Source organism: Pristis pectinata, chromosome 7, assembly GCF_009764475.1.
Source record: "Pristis pectinata isolate sPriPec2 chromosome 7, sPriPec2.1.pri, whole genome shotgun sequence".
Classification (NCBI taxonomy): Eukaryota; Metazoa; Chordata; class Chondrichthyes; order Rhinopristiformes; family Pristidae; genus Pristis; species Pristis pectinata.
The window spans coordinates 31,101,688-31,127,339 of NC_067411.1; positions in this window are offsets into that span (position 1 = coordinate 31,101,688).

Here is a 25,652-nt window from a genome sequence, read left to right on the forward strand (position 1 = left end):
CATGCCTTGTATGTTCTCATACAAATCATTGATATAGATGACAAATAGCAATAGGCCTAGCACTGATCTCTGGGGAACAACACTAGTCACATTAAGCCAAAAGGTAGCCATCACTCAGCTTAAACTGAGAATTCCATACACAGTTAATACAAACTGCACAAAGTTTTTAAACTGCTGAGTAGAGGAACCAGCATTACAGTGCAGCACACCAGTGCTGTAGAACACTATTCTATTATATTATGAGCACTTTCAGTCACTGGATCAGCTTAAAGTGGAAAATTAATAAGGTTTCTCTTCATCATTTATGCTAAAAGCACAATATGATGTTAGCTACAATTAGAGGAACAAAATTTCAAAGGACAAAGAACAAGCCCATTTCTACCACTTTGCAGTTTTACCAAATGTCAACAAGACTTATTGCAATGAAAAACACAATGGATTAGGAAACAGCAAATGGAAAGGAGGGGGTAAATTGGTAACGATAGCAATTACTCAAAACAAGTTTCCAATCAATGTGCTTGTACAAAAGTTAATCAAATACAATCAAGGCCAATTAGCTTTAGGATAAATTTCTGTAATTCCTATTCTCTTACATCAAAGTTGGTTAAGCCACATTAGAAGTATTATGCATGACATTTGTCATATTTTTAGCAGGGAGACATTTGCACAGGAATGTGGGCCACAGACTCCGAGATGTAATCATATAGGTCTTCCTCTGACCCATATTTTGGGCTGGTTCCTTGTCATAGTAGTTCAAAACTAGAGCTTTATCTTTTCCTTTTTGCCTTATGTTTTCTTTGCTTCAAGTACTTAGCAACTTCACTTTGAAAAATAGACAACAGTTTCTGTCAATCCATTATCACTACAGAACTAAATTTGTTCTGAATCTTCTTCATGCACTTAGTGACAATTTTAAACTGATCACCTTACATCATTGAAAACCTAAGCTCACTTCTCTTCTTTCTGTCAACTATTAAATTTAAAGAAAAACTATTAAATGTTCTCTAAACCATACTTACTCCAGTGAAACTAATTCTAATATCTCAAGTCTCAAGCACAGAGATTCCAGTGTTATATACATTCTGCAGCTGATTTAAGATGTGAAGCACTACAGTTCAATCCCTACTGAAACACACACCAAGCCCTACAAGGCGAATGAACCCAACCCCTTGACTGACAACCTTCAGGCAGCGCAAGATGTGAACACAGAACAGTACAGCACTAGGCAGGTCATTCGGCGCACAATGTTGTGGCCAAACGTAATGGCAATTTGTACTAAATGTCTTCTTCCTGTGTATCATTCATATCCCTCCATCCCCTTCATATTCATGTGTCTATCTAAAAGCCTCTTAAACTCCACCAAACTGCCTGCTTCCACAACTATCCTGGTAACTCATTCAAGGCATCTACCACTCTCTGCATAAAAAAAATTGCCCCTCACATTGCCTTTAAACTTCCCCCCTCTAACCTGCTGGTATTTGACATTTCTACCCTGGGCAATAGATTCTGACTGTCTATCCTATCAATGCCTCTTATAATTTTAAAAACCTCTATCATGTCTCCCCTCACCTCTGACACTCTAGGAAGAACAACTGAAGTTTGTCCAACCTTTCCTTGTAAGCTCATACTCTCTAATCCAGGCAGCATCCTGGTAAACCTCTTCTGCACCCCCTCCACAGTCTCCACATCCTTCCTATAATGGAGTGACCAGTATGGTCATTTGCTCCATAAGTGGAGCACGAGGAACAGCCAAAATTGTGACTGTGGCCGTCCATGTCAGAACATCAGCCACATGCTGAGTTCCTGAAACTCTGGAAACACTCAGCAGGTCAGGCAGCATCTGTGGAGAGAGAAACAGAGTCAATGTTTCAGGTCAAAGACCCTTCATTGGAACTGGGATAAAAGAATACCTGAACTGCTGCGTTAGAGAACCATTTCAATTGACATCATATCCATTCACTCTGCTGCACCTGAAGCCACTGAAGGTTATTACCAAACTTTACACCAAACTATGACTGTTTCCTCAGTCATGTGGATATAAGGCATGTCTGTGATTATGCCTGGAGGCAAGGAGGTGGAGTATTTAGTGCTGCAGCCTCTCAGCACCAAGAGCCTGGTTTCAATCCTGAGATCGGATATTGTCTGTGAGGAGTTTTCACATCTCCCTGTGACTGCATGGGTTTCCCTTGGGTGCTCCGGTTCCCTCCTACATCCCAAAGATGCACTGGTAGGTTTATTGCTGACTGTAAGTAACCACGTTGTTAGGTTGATGACAAAAAGAATCAAAAGGGTGTTGGTGTTCACGTGTGAGAGAGAATGGTCTGTGGGGTAACAGAGAAATGAGAAGGGGAAATGGAACTAATGAGTTGCTCCCCAGGGAGCTGGCAGGGTTCTAATGGGCTAATGCTCTTCTTCTGTATTGATCTAAGTACAATCCATTCATTTCTCCCATTGCTGCCTGTCTTTGGGTTAACAGCAAAATGAGGAGTTAATTCCTAATACTTTACAACCTGAGCAGATCAGCCATGATTTGTAATATACTGTGCTGCTGCTGCATAAAGCTAATCTTCATGGCATTTATACCCTGTGAATTTATGCCTATGACAGCAATAAACTTGAACTTGATCACATTGGACAGCAGGCCAGGTATGAGGGGCTGAATGTCTTCTCCTGTTCCTATGTTCTTGAGTTCTGAAACTGCGTATTTTAGCAGACTGTTCTTGTTACGTGATGTATAATCCAGAGACCTGATCTAATAATCCAGAGAATCTAAATTCAAACTTTAGTATTGCAATCAGGAATTTAAATTCAGTCGTTGGAAGTAAAAAGTTGTTTCCAACAAAAAAAAGATCGTGAAGCAGTTTGATCATGATTAAAAACTGAACTGGTTCCCAAATTGGAAAAGAAAACCTAGTGCCTTTCCGAGATGTGGATAACTCTAATCCAGTTGAATCCAAGCTACCTTCCAAAGTAGCTGAGTGAGTTTCCCACTTAATAAAGTGCTTGTGTCGACTGGAGTGGTTCAACAAGAAATCCCACCATCGTCATCACTACTAGCCTCTCAGGGCAAATATTAACAGGTAGTAAATGATAGCATTATGACAACCACATTCCAAGAATGAATATAAAAATATTACATTACCTACCAATTATGCACATTAAACACAATTAATGGACTATTATGTAAAGTATGACATTTAATGTCTTATCCTCTGAGGATCCTATCCACAGATCAGAATATATGATGCAAATTTAACCTTCAAAATTATTATATTTTTCAGTTTTAATGTCCAGTGGAACCCATTGTATTTCTGCTTATAGGGCAACAGAATAGATCTTTATTACTGTTGATTATCCTTTATAGCCAATAAAGAATGCAAATGTTGATCCATTTTATTCAACTGCCAGTGTGTCATATTTCCTCTGCCTGCACTGTGTGCTTCAGGCTGTTTCTCTTCAATATCTTGGCCAATAAGTGTCCTTCTCTGCTCTTTCTTTGTCAATCTAATATTTCCCAATTATGTCTGTTATTAGTATACTGAAAAGGAGTTTTTTTTCTGCAAATGTGACTCAATAAAATATTTGAAAGGTTAACTGGAAATGGGTAATGCATATAGAAAATGGAACGAGAGACTCCTCAGTATTTTCCAGCCATTAGATTCAAGATTCCAAGTGACTAATTGCCAATCACCAAGTTGATTTATTCAGGGCAATTGCAACAGATTCAGAAGCTTCTGACTGTGGACTCCAAACATTCAAACAATAATGTGTTTGGAAATTTAAACAACAATGTTAAATCAGTCTGTTTTAACTAAAGGAGACACAAGAGACTACAGATGCTAGAATCTGAAGCAAAGAAACAAACTGCTGGAGGAACCCAGCGGGTCAGGCAACATCTGTGGAGGGAAATGGACAGTTGACATTTTGGGTCGAGACCCTTCATCTGGACTGAAAGATAGAGTGGAGATGGCCAGTGTAAAGAGGTGAGAGGACGGGGTGAGGCAAGAGGAGACAAGCGTAGGCAGATCCAGATGAGGAGGAATGTTTGGTAGATGGAACCGGGTGGGGGAGGGAAGGGTGGAAATAGTGATAGAGACTGGGAGATGATAGGTGGAGGCAACAAAGGGCTGCAAATGATGGAACCTGACAGAAAAGGAAGGTGGAACCAAGTAAGGGAGGTGATTAAATGCTTATTGGAAAAATACAGTTAGCTGTGGATGTTAAGAAAAATAGGGAACACAAAAGCAGTTAAAGTAGGAAAATTGATGGTAATAAAAAGAGATAAATCAACAAAACAAAGATCAAAAATAACAGAGGCCAAGGATGAGCAATCACCAAATGAATAACTTTAATTTATGTGGTGTTTGTCATTACACAAACATTTGTCCCACAATGAACAGCAGAGAGGAAAAATACTTTAACAGATAAACTGCAATGAAATCTGAGACTGCTGAAAATACTCAGCAAGTCAGGTGGCATCTGTGGTGACAGAAACAGGGTGAACATTTAAGTTGGTATTTTTCACCATTCTGAAATATTCACTCTTTTTCTCTCCAAACAGATGTTGCCTGGCCTGCCGAATATTTTCAACACCCTAATTGTTTAATTCAGATACCAAGACTTTCGCAGTTTTTGTTTCTATATGTTTAACAAATAAATCATTGGGTTAGAAGCTGGTTGATTATTTTATAAATACTCACTCCCAATTTATATCTTTCATGTCTAAAGATACTTTTGCAGAGCAATTAAATCAACCTCAGTTATTTGTTTCTTCTTGAAATCTACTTGCCAGGATATTTTCAATGTGACTGTGAAGTTCATCTAAGATTGAACTTTTCTGCAGGTTCTGCACGTGTGGTCTCACATTTGTAGCAATTGTCACATTTCTTTATTTTGTACTTTGCCTGTCTTTGTGTAAAACAAAATTACCATTCAATTTTTTAATGCTTGTTGTACCTGCATGCTAACTTTAAAAAAAGTGTGCACACAGACACTTACAACCATTGGAATACCAACATTTAATATTTTCCCACTATTTAAAAAGGACATTTTTTGTATGCATCCTCCCAAAGTGAAAAATTTCACACTTACACACGCCCTGTTCCATCTTTCACCCTTTTGCCCACTCATTTACTCACTCTGGATGCTTTGGCAGATTCTTTGAGGTGGAAATCGATCCTTGGTTGCATGTATTGAACACATATGTTGAACGCAAGTGCAAGCTGCACTTCTGAAATTCAGGACAACTTATGGCAAGTTACTCAGCATCAGTTGTGGCTGACTTGATTGCATTCTTGCATCTGCGTAAGCAGGCTTTAGGTTTATGACCTATTCCCATGATTTAGAGAGAAGGGCAGTAAATGGTGGCCTTGCCAATGATGCACTCATCCTGAAAAACAAATAAATAAAAAAAATCAATCTTTTTTTTGAAAATTTAAGTTTACTGTATTCACTGAGGTCATGGCTGTCATGTGACCGTGACAACACTGACCCTTCTGGCTGGGATGACATCATTGAGCACATGGCCGAAAGTGACACTACTGTCAATCAAGGTCTGGCTCCACCAACCCATTAGTACACACCTTGACCATTGGGCCTATGTGAATACCTGTTGTACCTGGCCATGGCCCATTGGACATTTTTGAATCACCTAGGCTGGCTCCACCCAGCTCTCTGGCACTAGAAAAAGTGCTGTATGTGCTGGTTCAGTCTCTCTCTCTCTCTCTGAGGATGTTGAGGTAAGCTGTGCACCACTTCAGGGTAGATAGTTAAAGATCCTGGGGAGTATTAGAGCCAATGTTTGTCCAGATTCAAGGTGTTCAGACATCGTATTGTTTATTCCTTGATCATTCATAACCAGTTTGTTTTGTGTGTGTATCTCACCCTTGTTGTAATTTCCCCCATGTCTTGTGATCACCTGTGTGTGAGTGTGCATCTGTTCCCATCCATTCTGTCCCCATGTTTGTCTTTGTGAATAAATTTTCCCTTTTGAAAATACAAAGACTTGTGTCTGAAGCCCTCTACCTTTAAGACCTGAAAGAACATTTTCTCACAACACCCCTATTGACCCTGGTAATTATATTTTCAATTAGATTTTTGATTTCACTTTAGTAAACTTACTTTGTATTAGACTAGTCTTAAATCATGGAGTCACAGAGAGCTACAGCACAGAAACAAGCCATTCAGAATGTACAGACCATCAACCATACATTTGCACAAACCCTACATTAATCCCAATTTTTATTCTCCCCATACTCTCATCAACTCCCCCCAGATTCTACCACTTACCTACACATTAGAGGCAATTTACAGTAGGCAATTAACCTCCCAACCTGCACGTCTTTAGGATGTGGGAAGAGACCAGAGCACTTGGAGGAAACCTGCATGGTCATGGGGAGAATGTGCAAACTCCACACAAACAGCACCTAAGGTCAGTATTGAACTGTGGTCTCTGGTGCTGTGAGGGCCAATTTTTGCCTTAGTCTTAGTAATAACTTTGAGTTTTCTATTACTTCTACCCCAAAAATGGAACACTGCAATTTCCTAACCACTGTTGTAAAGTTAAATCCCTTTAACATCCTACTTTCTTTTTCTTACCTTCCTTAATAGTTCTGTGGCATTTGATACTTTCCAATCCAGGAGAGGCCTTGTAGAATCTAAGGAGCTTTGGAAGATCATAGACAATGAATTCACTATCCCTGCAGCTACCGCTTTTAACACTCTAAAATGTAGTGCATTAGGTCCAAGGGATTTGTTGGCTTTTAACCCATTGATTTATGAAGTACATTTCCATTCCTAAGATTAATTACTTTTCAGACCACCTTCTTATTAGATGCTTGCATTCTAATACTAGAAAATATCCATGGCGATTGTGATGTGCAATTAACCAGCGGTCATTTTACCCAGTATAGAGGGCTCAACAAAATCATGCTCCCATTTCACAATCATAAATTTAATATCTAGGTAGCACTCGATGCTTTACTTATGGGTTTAGTTTGAGGTCACAATATTCAACTTTCTGACTGGTTGGTACAATTTAAGCTGGCTCATATACTGAAGTTGTACCAATAAATTTTAGAGGTGCTCATTTTCTTGGCATTGTAATTATTAATGTTCAGATGTGCCAGTAGACACCTTCATTGAGAGAAGGGGAAATGTCCTCTATCTACTTGGCCTAAGAAGCCTTTCAGGTCTATGATAAAGTGGGAGAGGGTGAAGATTGTTTGAGGTTAATGGCGAAAGAACATGGATGTGATGCATTGCAAGACACTCACAACTAGGATTCCTTCTTGTGGAGATGGAATCTAACCAGCACAAGTGATAGCAGACCAACAGCTTGCAAAGCAGCCCAGAGTACTAACAATTACTGGTGTGTTCACCACTGGATCTACAGTTGGCAGTGCTACCAGGATTACTGAAGATGTCAGTAAGTTCACACCTAATTGTCCCCCTCAAATCCCACTTCCCACTCATCCAACCGGTCCCTCTAATTTCCAATCTGTAGATTGTATAATCATGAACCTCTTACTTGCCACCTCCTGGCACCATGGTTCTAATCTAGAGCATGATTCAGTCAGGTAGCCAAGAACTTGACATTGGCCAGGTGGTGGCTGTAGAGCAAACGAAAGTAATAAAGGGAACACTTTGAATCAGTTCCACTATTAGCTTAGGTACTCACTTCAGCTGCTATGGAAGTTAGCACTGTCCATGTTGCTACCCAAATGGCTTTGACTTGTCTTGCTTAGATTTACAAATTTAACTTTAACTGAATTCTCACTTATTGGCCTTTCTTTTTAGTTTGTAGCTCAGTAATTCTAGTTAAGTGATTTGCCAAAATGTTGGTTAGAGGCCAATTTGAGGAGGGACCCTCCAAAAAGGAACAGTTCCCTCTTTCCCATGTAGTAACACCAGAGCAACATGACCCACAGCACCTGTTCCCCCACACTAATCTTTGATCCTCAGGGTGACCTGTTCAAATTGAGTTCAGGTAATTAATTGTCTGTAGTTCTCTGGACATGTTATATCTGTCTTCTTACATCCAGGTATAATGTGGCACATCTTCAAATAACTTATTAAATATATAAACATGTGCAGTACTGCCTCTGCTACCTCATGTAATCACATCTGCCTTCCACCCCATAACAAAGCTTCCCTTTCCCTTCTTTCGTCCTCTCTCCTCTTGATCCACCTTTGCATTTGTTTTAACTTGATGTCTTTAGCTTTTCAAAGTCCTGATGTCATCAAGGTCAAATGCTAACTCTGTTTTTCTCTCCATAGATGTTGCCTGGTTGCTGAGTATTTCCAGTATTTTTTGTTTTATTATACCTTTAGAGTCCCTTCAGTGTTCAAGGCAACAAAACACACATTCAGATCACTTAAGTTGCATTTCTAGATCCTATACTGTATGAAGATGCACAGCATGGGAACAGGCCATTCGACCCACCATGTCCACACTGACCTGGGGACCCATCCTCACTAACCCCATCCCTCAGCACTTGGTGCCATTACCCTCTGTGCCCAAGCCATTCAAGTACTCGTCTAGATGCTGCTTAAATGCTGTCAGTGACCCCACTTCCACCACTGTGTCAGGCAGTGCATTCCAAGTACTCTCCACTCTCTGGGTGGAAAAGGTCAGATCCCCTCTAAATCTCTTCCACCTTACCCTAAATCTGTCCTCTAGTTTTGTTTCCCTTGGATATGGGGAAAAGTTTCCTGCAGTCTATACATCATAACTTTATGTACCTCAGACATGTCCCCTCTTAACCTCCTCTGCTCCAGGGAGAACAGACTCAGTCTCTCCTCATAACTGAACTACTTCATCCCAGGCAACATCCTGGAGAATCTCCTCTGCACTGTCTCTGGCACTATCACATCCTTCCTATAGTGTGTCTTTTAAATTTTGTTATTAGACCTGCCTCTATCACTTCCTCTGGTAGCTCATTCAATGTACCCATCCTGTGTGGAAAAAGTTGCCCCTCAAGTTCCTTTTAAATCCCTCCACTTTCACCTTAAACCTATGCTCTCTAGTTTTTGATTCCTTTTCCCTGAGAAAAAGACTGTATGCATTCACACTATTTATGACCATCATGATTTTGCTCATCTGAGGTCAATCCCTCAATTTCCTATGCTCCAAGGAATAAAGTCCTAATCTGCCCAACCTTCCCTATAACTCAGGCCCTTGAGTCTTAGCAACATTCTTGTAAATCTGCCTGGATGCTAGTATAGAGTTGAGGAGGGAGAAGGTGGGATCAGTGATATTTGAATAATGACATTTGAGATTTGAGTTCAAAAGATGTGCGGGACAAGTTTTTTTTTACACAGGGTGGTGGAGGAAGATATGATGGAGGCAATCCAGAGGCTCTTAGGCACATGAATATGCAGAGAATGAGCCATATGGACCATGTGCATGGCAGAAGGGATTAGGTGTCATTAGCTTAATTAGTTTGGCACAACACCCTGGGCTGAAGGGCCTGCTCCTATGCTGTACTGTTCTATGTTCTAATGTGGAGATACAACTGAGGTTAGTAGTGGGACCTCATTTCATTGTTTTCAGTTTTTCCAGGTGTGCAGCTAGTCAGATTGACAGGTTATGGTGGTTAGGTATGGTGGTCTATGCTGAGAGAATGGAGTGTAGGAAATGCAAGCTCAATGGAAGCTTAGGAGAGATCATGGATGTAAAACCAGGGAAGATTGTGGATGGAGGTGCAGGAGAGATGAAGATGGAAGATTGAGCAAGGGACATAGTAGAGGGAAGTTTGTGGAAGAAGATGGGAGATCATGGATGGAGGATTGTGGAGGAAGATTTGTGTAGATTGGAGGCCAGAAAGATCCTGGGGCTTGAGAGAGGTCACAAACATGGGGTGTTGCAGAGGGGAGATTGGACCAATGACAGGAATGAAAGCTGGTTTGCTTGTAAGAATGGGGTAAATACTCCTGATACTCCAGTCAGGCTGGATGCGTGCCTCTGCAGCTGCCAAGCTTTCCAAACCCCAGAAAATTCATGCTAGAGCTGTTTCTTTAGAAGTTTTTACATGACACAGGAAGACCATTAAGCCACATAGATCCCCTGCTGAAATATTCTATTGCATGAAAGGAGCAAGGTGGCAAGTGCAATGGCAAGACCTTACACACATTCTTTCCTCCTCCAGCTCTATAGAATTTGTAGAGGAAATCAGCTGGGTCATGGGTCACAGGTTGTGGTGTTGTGTGCCAGAGTTGAGAAGCCAAGTGGGGTGGTGGGTGTAAGGCAGGTAGGACAAATTGAGTTCAAGGGTCATACTAGAGCACTGTGGGCCAGAGGTGCAATCAGGTCTGGGCTGTAGGTTCCACAAACACAAAGGCAGTGTGGTAGATCACTTGACAGGTAGATTGGTGAGGATAAAGGCCGACAGACTTTCTCCTCTTGTCAGTCACGTTTGGCAGCTCCATCCTGCAGTGGTAGGTCAGCTCAGACAGTGCATGAGTACCACCATGTCATGTGTGTTTTGCTACTCCCAGTGCTTCCTCTACATGATATTCCACATGAAAGGGCTGATTCATCAGGTGGGGGAGGGGAGTGAGCAATAACCTTTGTTGTTGATTCTCTACACCACTCCCTCTGGTCTGAAAACCACTCTGCTACCAGCTTTATTGGGTCTGTCTTCCCAGTGGGACAAGAGTTTACCAGGGATCATGCTGAAGAAGTCTGGGATTTTTGAGGAAAATGTATGATAGAACATAGTACAGTGCAGCACAGTATGGGTCCTTTGGCTCACAATATTGTGCCAACCTATATAAACCCACTCCATTATCAATCTAACCCTCTGTCCTACATAGCCATAGCCCTCCATTTTTCTTACATACATGTGCCTATCCAAGTCTTTTAAATTTATTTTAAGTGTCCCTATTGTAGCAGCTTCCACCACCCCAACAGTGCATTCCAGGTACCCACCACTCTGTATATTTAAAAAAAAAACTTACCTCTGACATCTCCCCTGAACTTTCTTCCTCTAACCTTTGGTATTGGCCATTGCCACCCTGGGGAAAAGGTGCTGGCTGTCCACTCTATGGCCCTACTAATCTTATACATCTCTATCAAGTTGCCTCTCATTCTTCATTGCTCCAAAGAGAAAAGCCCTAGCTCACTCAACCTGTCCTCATAGGACATGTTCTCTAATCCAGACAGCATCCAGGTAAATCTCCTCTGCACCCTCTAAAGCTTCCACATCCTTCCTAAAATGAAGCGACCAGAACTGAACACAATACTGTGTGGTCAAACCAGAGTTTTATAGAGCTGCAACATTATCTCACTGCGCTTTAACTCAGTCCCCCAACTAATGAAGGCCAGCACACCATACACCTTCTTAACCACCCTATCAACTTGTGTGGCAACTTTGAGGGATCTATGGACTTGGACCCCAAGATTCCTCTATTCCTCCACACTGCTAAGAATCCTGCCATTAACCTTGTACTTCACTTTCAAGTTTGTTCTTCCAAAGTGTGTCACTTCACACTTTTCCAGACTGAACTCCATCTGCCACTTCACCCAACTCTGCATCCTATCTATAATCCTGTTGTAACCTACAACAACCTTCAACACTAGCCACAACACCTCCAAGCTTCATGTCATCTGCAAATTTACTAACCCATTCCTCCATTTCCTCATCCAAGTCATTTATGAAAATCACAAAGATCAGGGGTCCCAGAACAGATCCCTGTGGAACACCATTAGTCACTGACCTCCAGGCGAATACACTCCATCTACTACCACACTCTGCCTTCTGTGGGCAAGCCAATTCAGAATCCACGCAGCCAAGTTTCCATGTTGTGATGTTGTGACTGTCTATTTTGGGCTTTTATTTTTCCAGTTTTGGTACATGCCCATATTTTGGTGAGCATGATGTTGAAGGGTCATCTAGACTAGGTGTGCCTTTGATCCATCCAACTTATTTGTCTGGTTTCTTATAATAATTTGATATATTGAATGGCTTGATTGTTAACTTAGCCATTCTTTACTATTGGTATGGAGTCACATAGAGGTTTGAATGGGTGGTGACAAATTTCCTTAGCTAAAGGATATTAAAGAAAGTTGTTTTTCTTTATGAAAGCCAGTTTCATAATGTTTCATATATGAAATACCAGGTCATCTTGAATGATGTCATCAATTAATTCCAGGTTTTATTTAATTAACTAAATTTAAACAGGAAGATTTAAACCCATGTCCACAAATATTTAGTTCAGGCCTCTGATTTACAAGACCAGTAACATTTCTTTTTCCCCAGGGTAGGGGAGTCTAAAACTAGAGGCCATAGGTTGAAGATGAGAGGGGACCTGAGGGGCAAGTTATCACACAGGGTGGAGGGTATATGGAATAAGCTGCCAGATGAAGTGGTAGAGGTGAGTACAATTACAATGTTTAGAAGACATTTGTACAGGTTCATGGAAAGGAAAGGTTTGGAAGGATACGAGCCAAATGCAGGCAAATGAGATTAGCTCAGGAAGGTGTCTTGGTTGGCATGGATAAGTTGGGCCAAAGGGCCTGTTTCCATGCTGTAAAAAAATCTATGACTATAACTGGTGTATTCTTTGATCTTCCTTTCCTCTAAAATGAAGCAGGCTACAACTTGCCATTGCCCATTGTGCATGATCACCAAAACCAGTTTCATATCCTTTACAGCTATTTACTAATGAAAATGCAACACATTAGTGAAGTACATGGGAAACCTTTTAAAGGCTAATACAATTATGCAGGGAGTTGTTTTTTTTTTCAGTGCCAGGATAGAATTAAGAGGTGTTTAGGTTAGTAATACAGGTGGTTCACTTGTTCTATTTTCTGTTCCAATGCTGGTATTCATGTGTTGCAATTCAGTCAAGGAGGGTGATTAAAATGACAACTCTAAATACAAACACTGACATGAAAATCCAGTACAAATCAAGAAGGGCAAGAGATCACAGTTAAAATTTAATTATTTTTAATGAGAATAAAATTGTGGCATACACTAAAGTGGGAATGAAAAAATCTCTAATGTATCCAAGCAGTTTACCCTTCTCCTGACACTGCATTTCTGAGAGAATGGCTTTGCCTCCTGAAAGCACCAAAACAAATTCATATTTGAAAACGCTGCCTGCTTACCTCAGTACCTAAAGAGTAAAATATAAAGCAAACATTAATATAATTTCATTGAAACCAGCACAGACTGTGCCACTAATTTGAACAAACGAGTAGGCACATCCTTTGTTATTTATGGAATGGTAAAGAAACATGAGATGTTTTGAAAGAAAACATCTTTTAGAGTGGAAGACTTTGCTTTGTTCAATAAAATCATTAAAATTAGATTCACATAAATAAGTGATTTTTCACTATTTTATTCAAATCTTGCATCAGAAAGATTAACATATTACTGAGAATACACATGACTTATGGGAATTTAATCAATGCAAATGCACTCTCAGTCTTACTGGATTAAAAGGATTTTGTTAAGAATTTTTTGAAGAGGTAAGAGTAGAGAATGGAACCATGGTAGATGTAATCTATCTGGATTTTCAAAGAGCCTTTGACAAGAACACCACAATGAACTAACAAATAAGGCAAACAGCAGAATGAATTAAAAACAGAAAATGCTGGGACAACCCCTCCCACCCTGGACATTCTTTCTTCTCACCCCTCCCATTGGGCAGAAGATGCAAAAGCCTGAAAACACTTACCACCAGGCTCAAGGACAGTTTCTATCCTGCTGTTTATAAACTATGGAACAGACCCCTTGTATGACAAGATGGACTCTTGACTTCACAATTTACCTCATCATGGCCTTGCACCTTATTTTCTGCCTGCACTGAATTTCTCTAACTATAAACACTATATTCAGCATTCTGTTATTGGTTTTCCCTTGAACTACCTTAATGTACTGATGTGATGAATGATCTGTCTGGATGGCATGCAGAGCATCGGTACACGTGACAATAATAAACCAATTTACAGATTTAAATGCAATTCTGATGAAGGGTCTTCAAGCTGCACATTAACTGTGTCTCTCTCCATGGATGTTGCCTGACCTGCTGATATTTTCCTTGAATTTTGTTTTTATTCAGATGTTCAGCATCTGCAGGTTTATTTGATTTTTAGCAGAATGAATTGCTAGTTGGCTTTAAGACTGGAAGCAAAATGAGGCAATTCAGGGTAGCAATTTACTGTGGCAGACATGGGTTGGACTGTTGATGTGACCACTGCTGTCCACAATTTAAATTAAAAATTTAGATTCTGGAATCAAAAATACATTATCTAAGTTTGTTAATGATGCCAAATTGGGAAGGGGAGGAAAGTAAGTACTGAGGAGAAAGTAACAGACTACAGCAGTACATTCATAGATTTATGGAATGGACAAATAATTAGCAAATTAAGTTACACAGGTGAACGTGAGGTCATACTCTTCATTAGAGAATAAATATTGCTTGGAAGTACAAGCCCAATTGGGCTAAAGAATACAAATATGCCAGTCACTAAAAGTGGCACTACAGACTAGCAAGGCCATTGAAAAACAAACAAAACACCAAGATACATTTCTTAAGGATAAAACTAAAACATAGAGGAAGTATACTTACTCTGTATCAAATCTAAGCATACCAATACTTGTAGTACTGTGATTCAGATTCAGATTAGTTTATTGTAAAATGCACCAGGGTGCAATGAAATTCCTTGCTCATATGAAGCTCAGAGTAAACAGTATACTTGGTAATAATAAATACAGCAACGAGCACAAAAACATAATGGTGTAAAGATTGTAGTACAATCTGAAGTAGTCCAAAACTAAATGTTAAAGTGACAATAATGGACTAACCGAGAGAGAGAGAGAGAGAGAGAGAGAAAAGAGTCTGAGAATGTGGTAGCATCATCAGGAAGGGGGTGTGAAAGAGGGGATTGATTCAGGAGTTGGATAGCAGAGAGGAAGAAGCTGTTCTTGAGTCTGGATGTCCTGCCTTTTAAGCTCCTGTATCATCTCCTAGAAGGTAGAAGAGAGAAAAGGGAATGGCCAGGGTGGCAGCATCCTTGACAATATTGCTAGCCTTCCTGAAGCAACATATCCTGAAGATGGGCTGGATGGAAGGAAGTGACGAGCCTACGATGGACTGGGCAGTGTTTACCACCCTCTGCAGGTTCCATCAGTCTGGAGCAGAGCAGTTGCCATACGAGGCTGAGATGCAACCCATCAGAATACTTTGGCGCATCTGTAGAAGTGAGAGAATCCTCGTGGACAAGCCGAATCTTCTCAGACACCTAAGAAAGTACATGCACTGCTGAGCTTTGCTGGTTACCACATCAGTGTGGAGGGACCAGGAGATGTTGCTGGTTATATGGATGTCAATTTGTGTACACCTCTAATTATGAAAGGGATGAAGATGTATGGGAAAGGGTGCAGAGACTTCCAAGAAATATTCCAGAAATTTAAAGGTATATATCAGGAAAAGAATGAACTTGACCAGTGACTTGAGAAAGTGGGGCTGAGAGGTGACCAAGGTCATTGACATTATGAAAGGTAAGGATAGAGTGAACACAGAGGGACTGTTTCCACATGTGTTCAAGAGCATAACTGGAGATGATCTATGTGAGATAATCACCAAAAGAAATCAAAGAGGGCATCTTTACCCAAAGAGTGTTGAGGAACTCCCTACCACAGAGTAGTTGAGGAGAGTAGTATGAGTGCATTTAAGGTTAGGGTGGACAAGCCTATAATGGAGATGGGGATAGAATGTTACACAAATAGAGTTAGATGAAATATAAGATGAAGTGGAGCTTGAATGTTACCGCAGCCTGGCTGGGTCAAATCCCTCTGTGCTGTATTTCCTATGTAATCTTTATTGTGAAAAGTAGCCATCAAATAATGTTTTTAAGGAATGAATGTAGTGTTATCGATGGGTCATTCCAAAATAAGAATCACTTTATACCACCAACACAAGTCGCTGTGATCACAAGCAACATTAAGTCACGTGTATTCTTTCATATGATTTTTTTTATTATGAAATATATTCCACAGAATAGGATAGAGATTCTGTAACTTTACTGAACTCTAAGTCATTATCGTACAAGCAGGCGTAAGAGAACAAGGGTTTATCTCCATCTCTGTCGCAAGACACTTTACCACATTTTTGCTGCTGTCTTCACTTACTGTCGAGCAGCTACACCCAGTTCCATTTCCCCTGGGCTTTGCTACCTCACCAGTGGAAGTTTGAAAGAAAAAATGCTGGCATCTATAGAGCAGATTGTTACCCCCTCATTGAGATGCTCTAAGGTCTTTTACAACAAATTTCTGAAGAATAATCACAAATATTTGATAATCACCTAAACACCAACGAAAATGTAACTGCACTAAAATGCGGCGCATTCCTCAATAGATGAAGAAAGATCCAGGAAAGATAATACTTTGGCGGTGAAACCTACTGCAGGAACCCAGAGTGTGGAGGGAATCCAGGGAGAAGAACTGCAGGATAACTGATCTCAGCCCACCACTTCTCTTCCTCTTTATGCTTTCCTTTATTCTACCCTTTCTGGATCTTTTCCTGTCAATCATGCAAACCAGAAATATTGGGAGCAGGAGTATACCACATGGTGTCAAGGCCTGTCCCTCTGTTCAATAAGGCCACAGCTCATCTGATAGTAATCTCATCTCCATGTTCTCCTAGGTTATTAAGAATATGTTCACCTTTGTGTTAAAAATATTCAGAGACTCTGCTACCACCATACTTTGGTGGATAGGGTCCCAAAGACTCAAGACCCTCTGAGAGAAAGAATTTATCTCATCTGTCTCAAAGAGCCAATCCCTTAATTTTAACTAGTGACATCTAGTTTTAGACTTTTCAAGAGGAAACATCCTTTCCACATCCACCCTGATGAGATCCTTTAAGAGCTGATTTTACTATCAAGTCCCCTCTCCCTTTATCTCACTCCTCTCAGTCACTCCACCTATCAAACCCTTAATATATTTCTCCAGTAGATCTTGACCTTCACCTGATGCCATCCCAGGCCTGTAGCTCCCCACAATGTGATGCTTGACATGTCCTAAAGAACCCATTGAAACACTTGTCACTACACTCCTTGTGCTCCCTCTGACACACCAGGTACCCAGTTCCTGTACTTTCAACTCACCGGGCCCCCATTTCCCATGGTCCCTTTAAACTAACCACAGTCCTGTTTCCCAGGTTCACTAGGAAATGTATTATAAAACCATGTAACATATACAAAAAATAATTTAAAAAATATGTGGAATAACTTCCAATTGTCCAGAAAATCTGCTAGTCCAGAACTGACAAATCCCAAACATGCTGGAATATCAGAGTTTTACTGCAGTACTATTATACAAGTGGAATTAATTGGTGTTTGTGTTAGAGAGGAGCTGGGATCAGAGGTTCATTTTAGCATCAAATTGTTCGGTTGAGCCTTCAACAAAAAAGAACAAAAATCTTTAAGGATTTTCCCTTCTTTTACCAGAGAAGCAATATAGAACACTTGAACAGCTGAACCCATTGAGGTCACAGAGTCATGGAGTCAGAGAGAGATGTTGGGCATACCAAGAGGCCATCGAGTCCATCAAATCCATGCTTGCACTTTGTACAGCAATTCAGATCAGTTATCTCAGTGAAGACAATGGACTGACTGTGGGATATTTGATGCTGAGTGTGGACAACACCAGTTTACTTCTAGTCTCTCCCACAGCAGGTTTCCTCTCTGGTAGACATTTAGGCAACTTATCCTGAAGAAGCAGATGTATTGTTTGCAGTCTCCAAAACATGACATGATTTAGAAATATTTCAAAACTGACTGTGGCCCGGGAATTGTTACCTTAACTGCTCTCTACATCAGAACTCCATTATCAAAGATCCCCACCATCCAGGCTATGCCATCTTCTCGCCACTATCATTGGGCGGGAGGTAAAAAAGCCCAAAGTCCCACAGCATCAGGTTCAAGAACAGCTACTTCTCTTCAACCATTTGGTTCTTGAACCAACCTGCACAATCTTAATCACTACCTCAGTATAGCAACACTATGATCACTTTGCAGTTTTTTGTTCTAATTGTGTTCTGTCTTGTATAATTTTGTATAATTTATGTTAAAGTTTTTCTTGTGAATGTTGTGTATCTGATGCAATGTGCCTGTGATGCTGCTGCAAGTAAGTTTTTCATTGCACCTGTGCATACATGTACTTGTGCATATGATAATAAACTTGAATTTGATTTTGTGATGTGTGCCCAAGAGAGGAGAACATAGTGAAGCACTTTTAAAATAGTGTGTTTCGTGAAGAAAGGCCAGCTTCCCGCAAAGAATTTTAACAGGAGGTAAAGCATTTGACCAAGTCAGCATTTCCTAACCTAGAATAGAGAGAGACATACCTGATGTCTACATTACGGGAGCTCAGTGGCAGATATATTATTGAGACCCAGTAGAGTCCCTGCACTTCAAGCAAAGGAGGTAGTCATTAGCCTGCAGTCTGTAATTACTGATGATCTCCAAAAAACAGAAGGTAGACTCAGTGTTTTCCTCCAGAGCTGTTTGTATAAATTTGCTCCAACAAATTATCTGTTTTTATTCATTATGTACTTTTTTGGAATCGATCAAATCTCAATTAGTTTACACTGCGCTGTCTCTCCATCAGACCCTGAAAACTGACACAAAATCAATTTTGCAAGTAACTGTTTAAAAAAAAATCATCAGAATCAGCACCCGTAATATTGAATATGCACAGAGATTACTTGATAAAATTATTATTCCAGGAACAAAGGGCGTCAGGCAGCTATAACTCCTACACTGGCAAACTGGTACCAAAGAGGACAATCTGGGTGTTCCCAAACCAGAAACCATGGATGAACTGGGAGATCCACTCCCTACTGAAGTCAAGGACTGCAGCATTCAAATCAGGTGACTCTGACCTATACAATAAATTGAGATACGACCTCCACAAAGCTATCAGAGATGCCAAGAGGCAATACCAGTCCAAAATCGAGCCCCAGACTAGCCATCAGTTGTGGCAGGGCTTACGTCCTATAACGGGCTACAAAATGACGTCAGGCAGCATCGCCAACAACAGCACATCCCTTCTCGATGAGCTTAACGCATTCAATGCATGATTTGAACAGAAGAGGATTGGAATGTCACCACCTACCCCGACAGCCTCCAATGCACCTGAACCCAGTCACCATTGAGGGCGTAAGATCAATCTTCTGGACAGTGAACCATCTGGCCTGGATGGTATCCCTGGATATGTCCTTAAATCCTGTGCCGATCAGCGAGTAGAGGTACTTGCAGACATTTTTAACCTCTCCCTGTTTCGATCTGATGTTCCCACTGCTTTAAGAAGACCATTATCATCCCAGTACCTAAGATAAACAAGGTAATGTACCTTAATGACTACCACCCTGTGGCTCTGACATCCACCATCATAAAGTGCTTTAAGAGGCTGGTCACGGCACGCATCAACTCCAGCCTTCCAGACAACCTCGACCCACTGCAATTCGCCGACTGGCAAAACAGGTCTACAGTGGATGCCATCTCCCTGGCCCTACACTCAGCTCTGGAGCAGCTGGACAGTGAAGACACCCATGTCAGACTATTGTTTATTGACTACAGCTCTGCCTTCAATACTATAATTCCAAGCAAGGTCATCACCAAACTGAGACCTGGGACAACACCACCTTCTGCAACTGGATCCTTGACTTCCGGACCAACAAACAGCAATCAGTAAGGATAGGTAGCTACACCTCTGCCACGGTTATTCTCAATACTGGTGCCCCACAAAGCTGCATCCTCAGCCCCCAACTCTAATCCCTATACACTCATGACTACGTGGACAGATTCTGCTCTAACTCCATCTACAGTACAAGTTTGCAGATGATACTTCCATAGTGGGCCATTTCTCAAATAAAGATGAGTTGGAGCACAGAAATGAGATAGAGAGCTTAGTGACATGGTGTCACGACAACAACCTTTCCCTCAATGTCAGCAAAATGAAAGAGATGGTCATTGACTTCAGGAAAGGGGGTGGTGCACATGTTCCTGTCTACATTAATGGTACTAAGGTCAAGAGGGTTGAGAGCTTCAAGTTCCTAGGAGTGAACATCACCAACAGCCTGTCCTGGTCCAACCACATGGATGCCACGGCCAAGAAAGCTCACCAGTGCCTCTATTTCCTCAGGAGGCTAAAGAAGTTTGGCATGTCCCCTTTGACACTCACCACATTTTATCCATGTACCATGGAAAGCAGCCTATCTGGATGCATCACGGGTTGGTATAACAACTGCTCTGCCCATGACTGCAAGAAACTGCAGAGAATTGTGGACACAGCTCAGCACATCTCTTAAATCAGCCTCCCTTTCATGGACTGTACCAATAATAAACCAATTCCAATGCCAATCTATTGTAGATGAACTACAAGAAAAATGCTGCAGATGCTAGAAATCCAAAATAAAAACAGAAAATGCTGAAAACTCTCTGCAAGTCGGGCAGCATTGGTGGAGGGAGCCTGTTGTAGAAGTTGGAGGGCCATTTTCAGGTCAATGCAGGACACATGAGGTCAATATTGTGAGTCACCAGAGCATGGAGATAGTGACCACATGACATGATGTCAAAGAGTGTGGAACACTCATTTGATATTACTTACACAAAATCCTATAGTACTTATGAGAACACTGCTCTCCTACGCCCTTGAAAGTGGCAACACTGGTAGCCAAGGTGGTGAAGAAGGCATTTGGCATGCTTGCTTTCATTAGTCAGAATAATGAGTGCAGGAGTTGGGACATCACGTTGCAGCTGTACAAGATGTTGGCAAAGCCAAATTAAGGGGAACTGCATAGAATTCAATAGGAAGGATGCCATTAAACTGGAGAGGGTATAAAGAAGATTTACGAGGATGTTACTGGGACTGGAGGGCTTGACATTGGATAGGTTAGGACCTTTTTTCCTGGAGCATAAGAGGCTATGGGGCAACCTTATAGAGGTTTATAAGATTGTGAGGGGCATAGGTCAGGTGAATAGCCAGAGTCTTTTCCCCAAAGTAGGGGAGCCCAAAACTAGATGGCATAGATTTAAAGTGAGAGGGGCAAAATTTAAAAGGGACCTGAGGGGCAACTTTTTCACACAGGGGGTGGTGAGTATACGGAATGTGCTGCCAGAGGATGTGGTAAAGGCAGGTACAATTACAATATTTCAAAGGCATTTGGACAGATACGTGGATCGGGAAGGTTTAGAGGGATATGGGCTAAATGCAAGCAAATGGAACTAGTTCAGGTAGGCAAAGTCGGCCAAGGACTGTTTCCGTGCTGCATAACTCAATGATTCTGTGACTAATTCGCTCTGGACCTGGTTATCCCCCTCTGTGCAAATGTTTTTGGCCACTGTGCTCTACTCCCTTAAAAGTATTACCAGCCATTTCCTTGTCTCACTTCTGGGCATGGGAGCTGATTCTAGTAGCCCCAAGGGGAAAACAGCTTTCCATTCTACTGTTCATCCTCAACTCTCGGTGACTCAGATTCAGTGCTCGAGAGCAGGAAGAATGACACTACCAGTGAAAACTGGAGGGTGGAAATGAGGAGGGTCAGTTTTGGGAGAAGGAAGAACTCAGCCAAAATACAAATGGCAGAGGTAGCAAGAAAAGAAGGGTGTGGAGCAGTGTCAAAAAACATTTGGACAAAGTGGGATTACTGGGTCCAGACTAAATTAAGGGGGACTGGAGAGCAGTGAGCAAGCATGAATTGAATGGAAATAGAAAGAGCTATTATTGGACTTTGGTGGAGAGGGGAGAGAGAGTTCCTCTGGGTGTGTTGTCACAATAGCAACCATATAATCAACAGCAATCCGAAGCACAAAGAACCATTACATAGCATGGCTTATGGTGACATACAGGCTCCATTTCTGGAGTGTCAATGATCTGTAGACATCTCAACTCTCATAACAACTAAACAGAATAAACATGGAATAAAATTATGGGTATTGGCAACTTTGAATCAAGTGCTTTGAAATGGAAACCAATCTGCCTTCTTTCTGCTGTCTGGTCAACTTGTCGTCACCTCCTCTGTGCATGTGACTCACAGAGGGTTATTATTGGTTTATAACTACCACTGAATGGCTGAGATAACATAGAACATAGAACAGTACAGCACAGGAACAGGCCCTCCAGCCCATGATGTTATGCCAGCCTAACTAAACTAGTAATTAAATGCCTAACTAAACAAATCTCTTCTGCCTACACAACGTACATATTCCTCCAATCTCTGCATATTGTTTAAGAGCCTCTTAAACACTTCTGCCATATTTGCCTCCAACACCACCCCTGGCAGCACTTTCCAGGCACCCACCACTCAGTGTAAAAAAACTTGCCCTGCACTCCTCCTTTGAACTTATCTACCTTTACCTTACTGCGTGCCATCTCGTATTATACATTTCGACCCTGGGCAAAAGATACCCGCTGTCAACTCTATCCATGCCTCTCATAATCTTATAAACTTCTATCACGTCTTCCCTCAGCCTCCGCTGTTCCAAAGAAAACAACCCAAGTTTGTCCAACCTCTCCTCATAGCACAAGCCCTCTAATCCAGGAAGCACCCTGGTAAACCTCTTCTGCACCCTTTCCAAAGCCACCACATCCTTCCTGATCAGACTATACCCGTTAGTTGTATCAAACCACTACTGAAGAACATAACAAAACTAGACAGACCAAGACAACAGGCAATGAAGCTCGGAGGCACAGTGGTGCAGCTTGTGGGATCTGCTCCCTCACAGCACCAGAGACCTGGGTTCAATCCTGACCTCTAGTACTGACTGTGTTTGTTTTCCCTGTGTCCATGTGGGTTTCCTCCAGATGCTCTGGTTTCCTCCTGCATCTGAATGACATGCTGGTCGGTGGGTTAATTGCCTGCTGTAAATTGTCCCCAGTGTGTAGGTGAGTGGTAGAATCTGGGGAGAATAGATGAGAGTATGAGGAGAATAAAAAATGGGATTAGTGTAAATGGGTGGTTGATGGTCAGCATGGACTTGGTGGGCCGAAGGACCTGTTTCCATGTTGTGCCTCTCTATAATCTATGGCATCTGGCATTGACACAGAGGTAATGGAAATGTCAAAGGCATGCCAACTCAGTCAACCCTGCAAATCCTCTTTGTGAACATCTGAGGACATCTAGTAAAAGTCAAAGGGGCCTAACGTGTGCATTGTGTGTTTCCTCTGCACGATTCACTGAAGCAACTGGTCAACTTTTCTCCAACGGTACCTCTCAAGCACATAGACTTGACCACCTAATAGGACAAGGGCAGCAGGTGTTGTGAGTGAAGGGAACAGATTCAAAGGATCTCGAAAGTAGAGGAGTCTGAATACAGTCTGACCAAGAAGGATTTTGTTTACAAAGACAAAACAGGGAAAATGGTAATGGGAATAATACACACACACACACAGTTTATAGTGTGCGTGGGAAAATCACAACAGGGGTAAAGTACACACACACAACTAACTGGGTACATACAATCAAGGAACAGGCAATATGATACCTGCCACCCCTTGATTCAGTGTAGGCACGGCCCTACACTACTGGGAATCCTAACTTATTTCTCTTAAGCAGTGCACAGCTTACCAACAAGGCATCCCTCAGAGACAAAAAGAGAAAGAACCAAGCACATGTGGCACTCTTTATAGTGCTGGAGGGCTGGGGGGTCCAACCCAGGTAGTTCAAACAGGCCAATGGCCCGAGGCCAAGTACAAAGGTGTTTAAAGGGACCAATGGTCAGGTGTGCACTGATGGGTGGGGTGGAGCCAAACCTTAATTGACAGTGGTGTGTCTTTCGACCAGGTAATGGGCAGTGCTGTCATCTGACCAGGTAGGGGCAGTGTTGTCACGTGACAGCCACAGCCCTCCACAATACAGCAGGTGCATGGGAATACCACCAACAACCACTTGAAGCTTCCCGCCCAGGCAATACAAACCACGACTTGGAAGTAGATTGCTGCTCCTTCATTTGTGATTACCTCAAATCGTGGAGCACAATACCAAACAACATCATGGGGAAAAAAGACTAAACTGCTGGAGGAACTCAGTGCAGGCAGCATCTGTGGAGGGAAATGGACATTTGATGTTTCAGGTCAAGACCCTTCATCTCAACACTATTGAAATACCTTTACTGCAAGAACTGCACTGACTCAAGAAGGTGACACAGCAATATCTTTCGAGGGCCTTGCCAGTGACATCCACACTCAAGATAGAACCAAGAAAATTCCAAATATCCAGCAATTTCTCTGCTAGAAAGTAGAAACGATATCTTGGTTTTAGCTAAGAAAAGGGACATCCTTGTGCTGGGTATACCCAGAGCTTAAATTCAGTGAAAGTGATGTCCTGGGATACTTTCATTGCAACTCTTTTATCCAGACCTGATTTGGAGGCATTAATTTACTTGCAACAGTTGGTCTGCTTTTGAAGATTTGTAGTCTTGCAAGAGTGCTACACAAGAACTGCTGGAAAGTGAGTTCACTGGACAGTTCTGGACTGGGAACAGGACATGTGAATGCCAGCCTCCAGAGTCCCAAGGATGTAATATATTTACTTAAAGGACATGGAAGCACTCGAAATTTATTTTACTTAATTTTAACTTTTTTAATTAAAGATAACCAAAGCACTCACCTGTACTTAACTTTTCACTTAAGTTTGGGGACCCCTTTTAACTGAATGGAGCAACACCATGTCTGCCAGCCATTGCTGGCCTGGAATTGTGGGTTTGGAGGGGAAGTGTGAGCTTGTGCTCCAACCCTGGACCCACTGGCAAGCCTAGAGATGGAGCCAGAAGTCAGATGTGCCAGCTTCTGACCTCGAGTTCATTCCTGACTTGCTTGTCACAATGCACTGGCACAGAAGTCAGGAGCAAGGTGACCTGTACTCTGCAGCAAACAGAACATTCTCAGCAGATCCACCCAATGAAGAGCAGCAGAGCCCTACGCAGTGCAATTCCATGAAGTGCTTTGAGAGGTTAGTCATGGCACGCATCAACTCCAGCCTACCAGACAACCTGGACCCATTGCAATTCACCTATCAGCGATACAGGTCTACAGCGGATGCCATCTCCCTGGCCCTACACTCAGCTCTGGAGCATCTGGACAGTAAAGACACATACGTTAGACTATTGTTTATTGACTACAGCTCTGCCTTCAATACAATAATTCCAAGAAAGCTTGTCACCAAACTCTGAGACCTAGGACTCAACACCTCCCTCTGTAACTAGATCCTTGACTTTCTAACAAACAGACCACAATCAGTGAGGATAGTCTGCAATACCTCCAACACCATTATTCTCAACACTGGTGCCCCACAAGGCTGCGTCCTCAGCCCTCTACTCTACTCTCTATACACTCATGACTGTGTGGCCAGATTCTGCTCTAATTCCATCTACAAGTTTGCAGATGATACCACCGTTGTAGGCCGTATCTCAAACAATGATGAGTCAGAGTACAGGAAGGAGATAGAGAGCTTAGTGGAATGGTGTCATGACAACCTTTTCCTCAATGTCAACAAAACTAAAGAGCTGGTCATTGACTTCAGGAAAGGGGGTGGTGTACATGCACCTGTCTACATCAATGGTGCTGAGGTCAAGAGGGTTGAGAGCTTCAAGTTCCTGGGAGTGAACATCACCAACAGCTTGTCCTGGTCAAATCATGTAG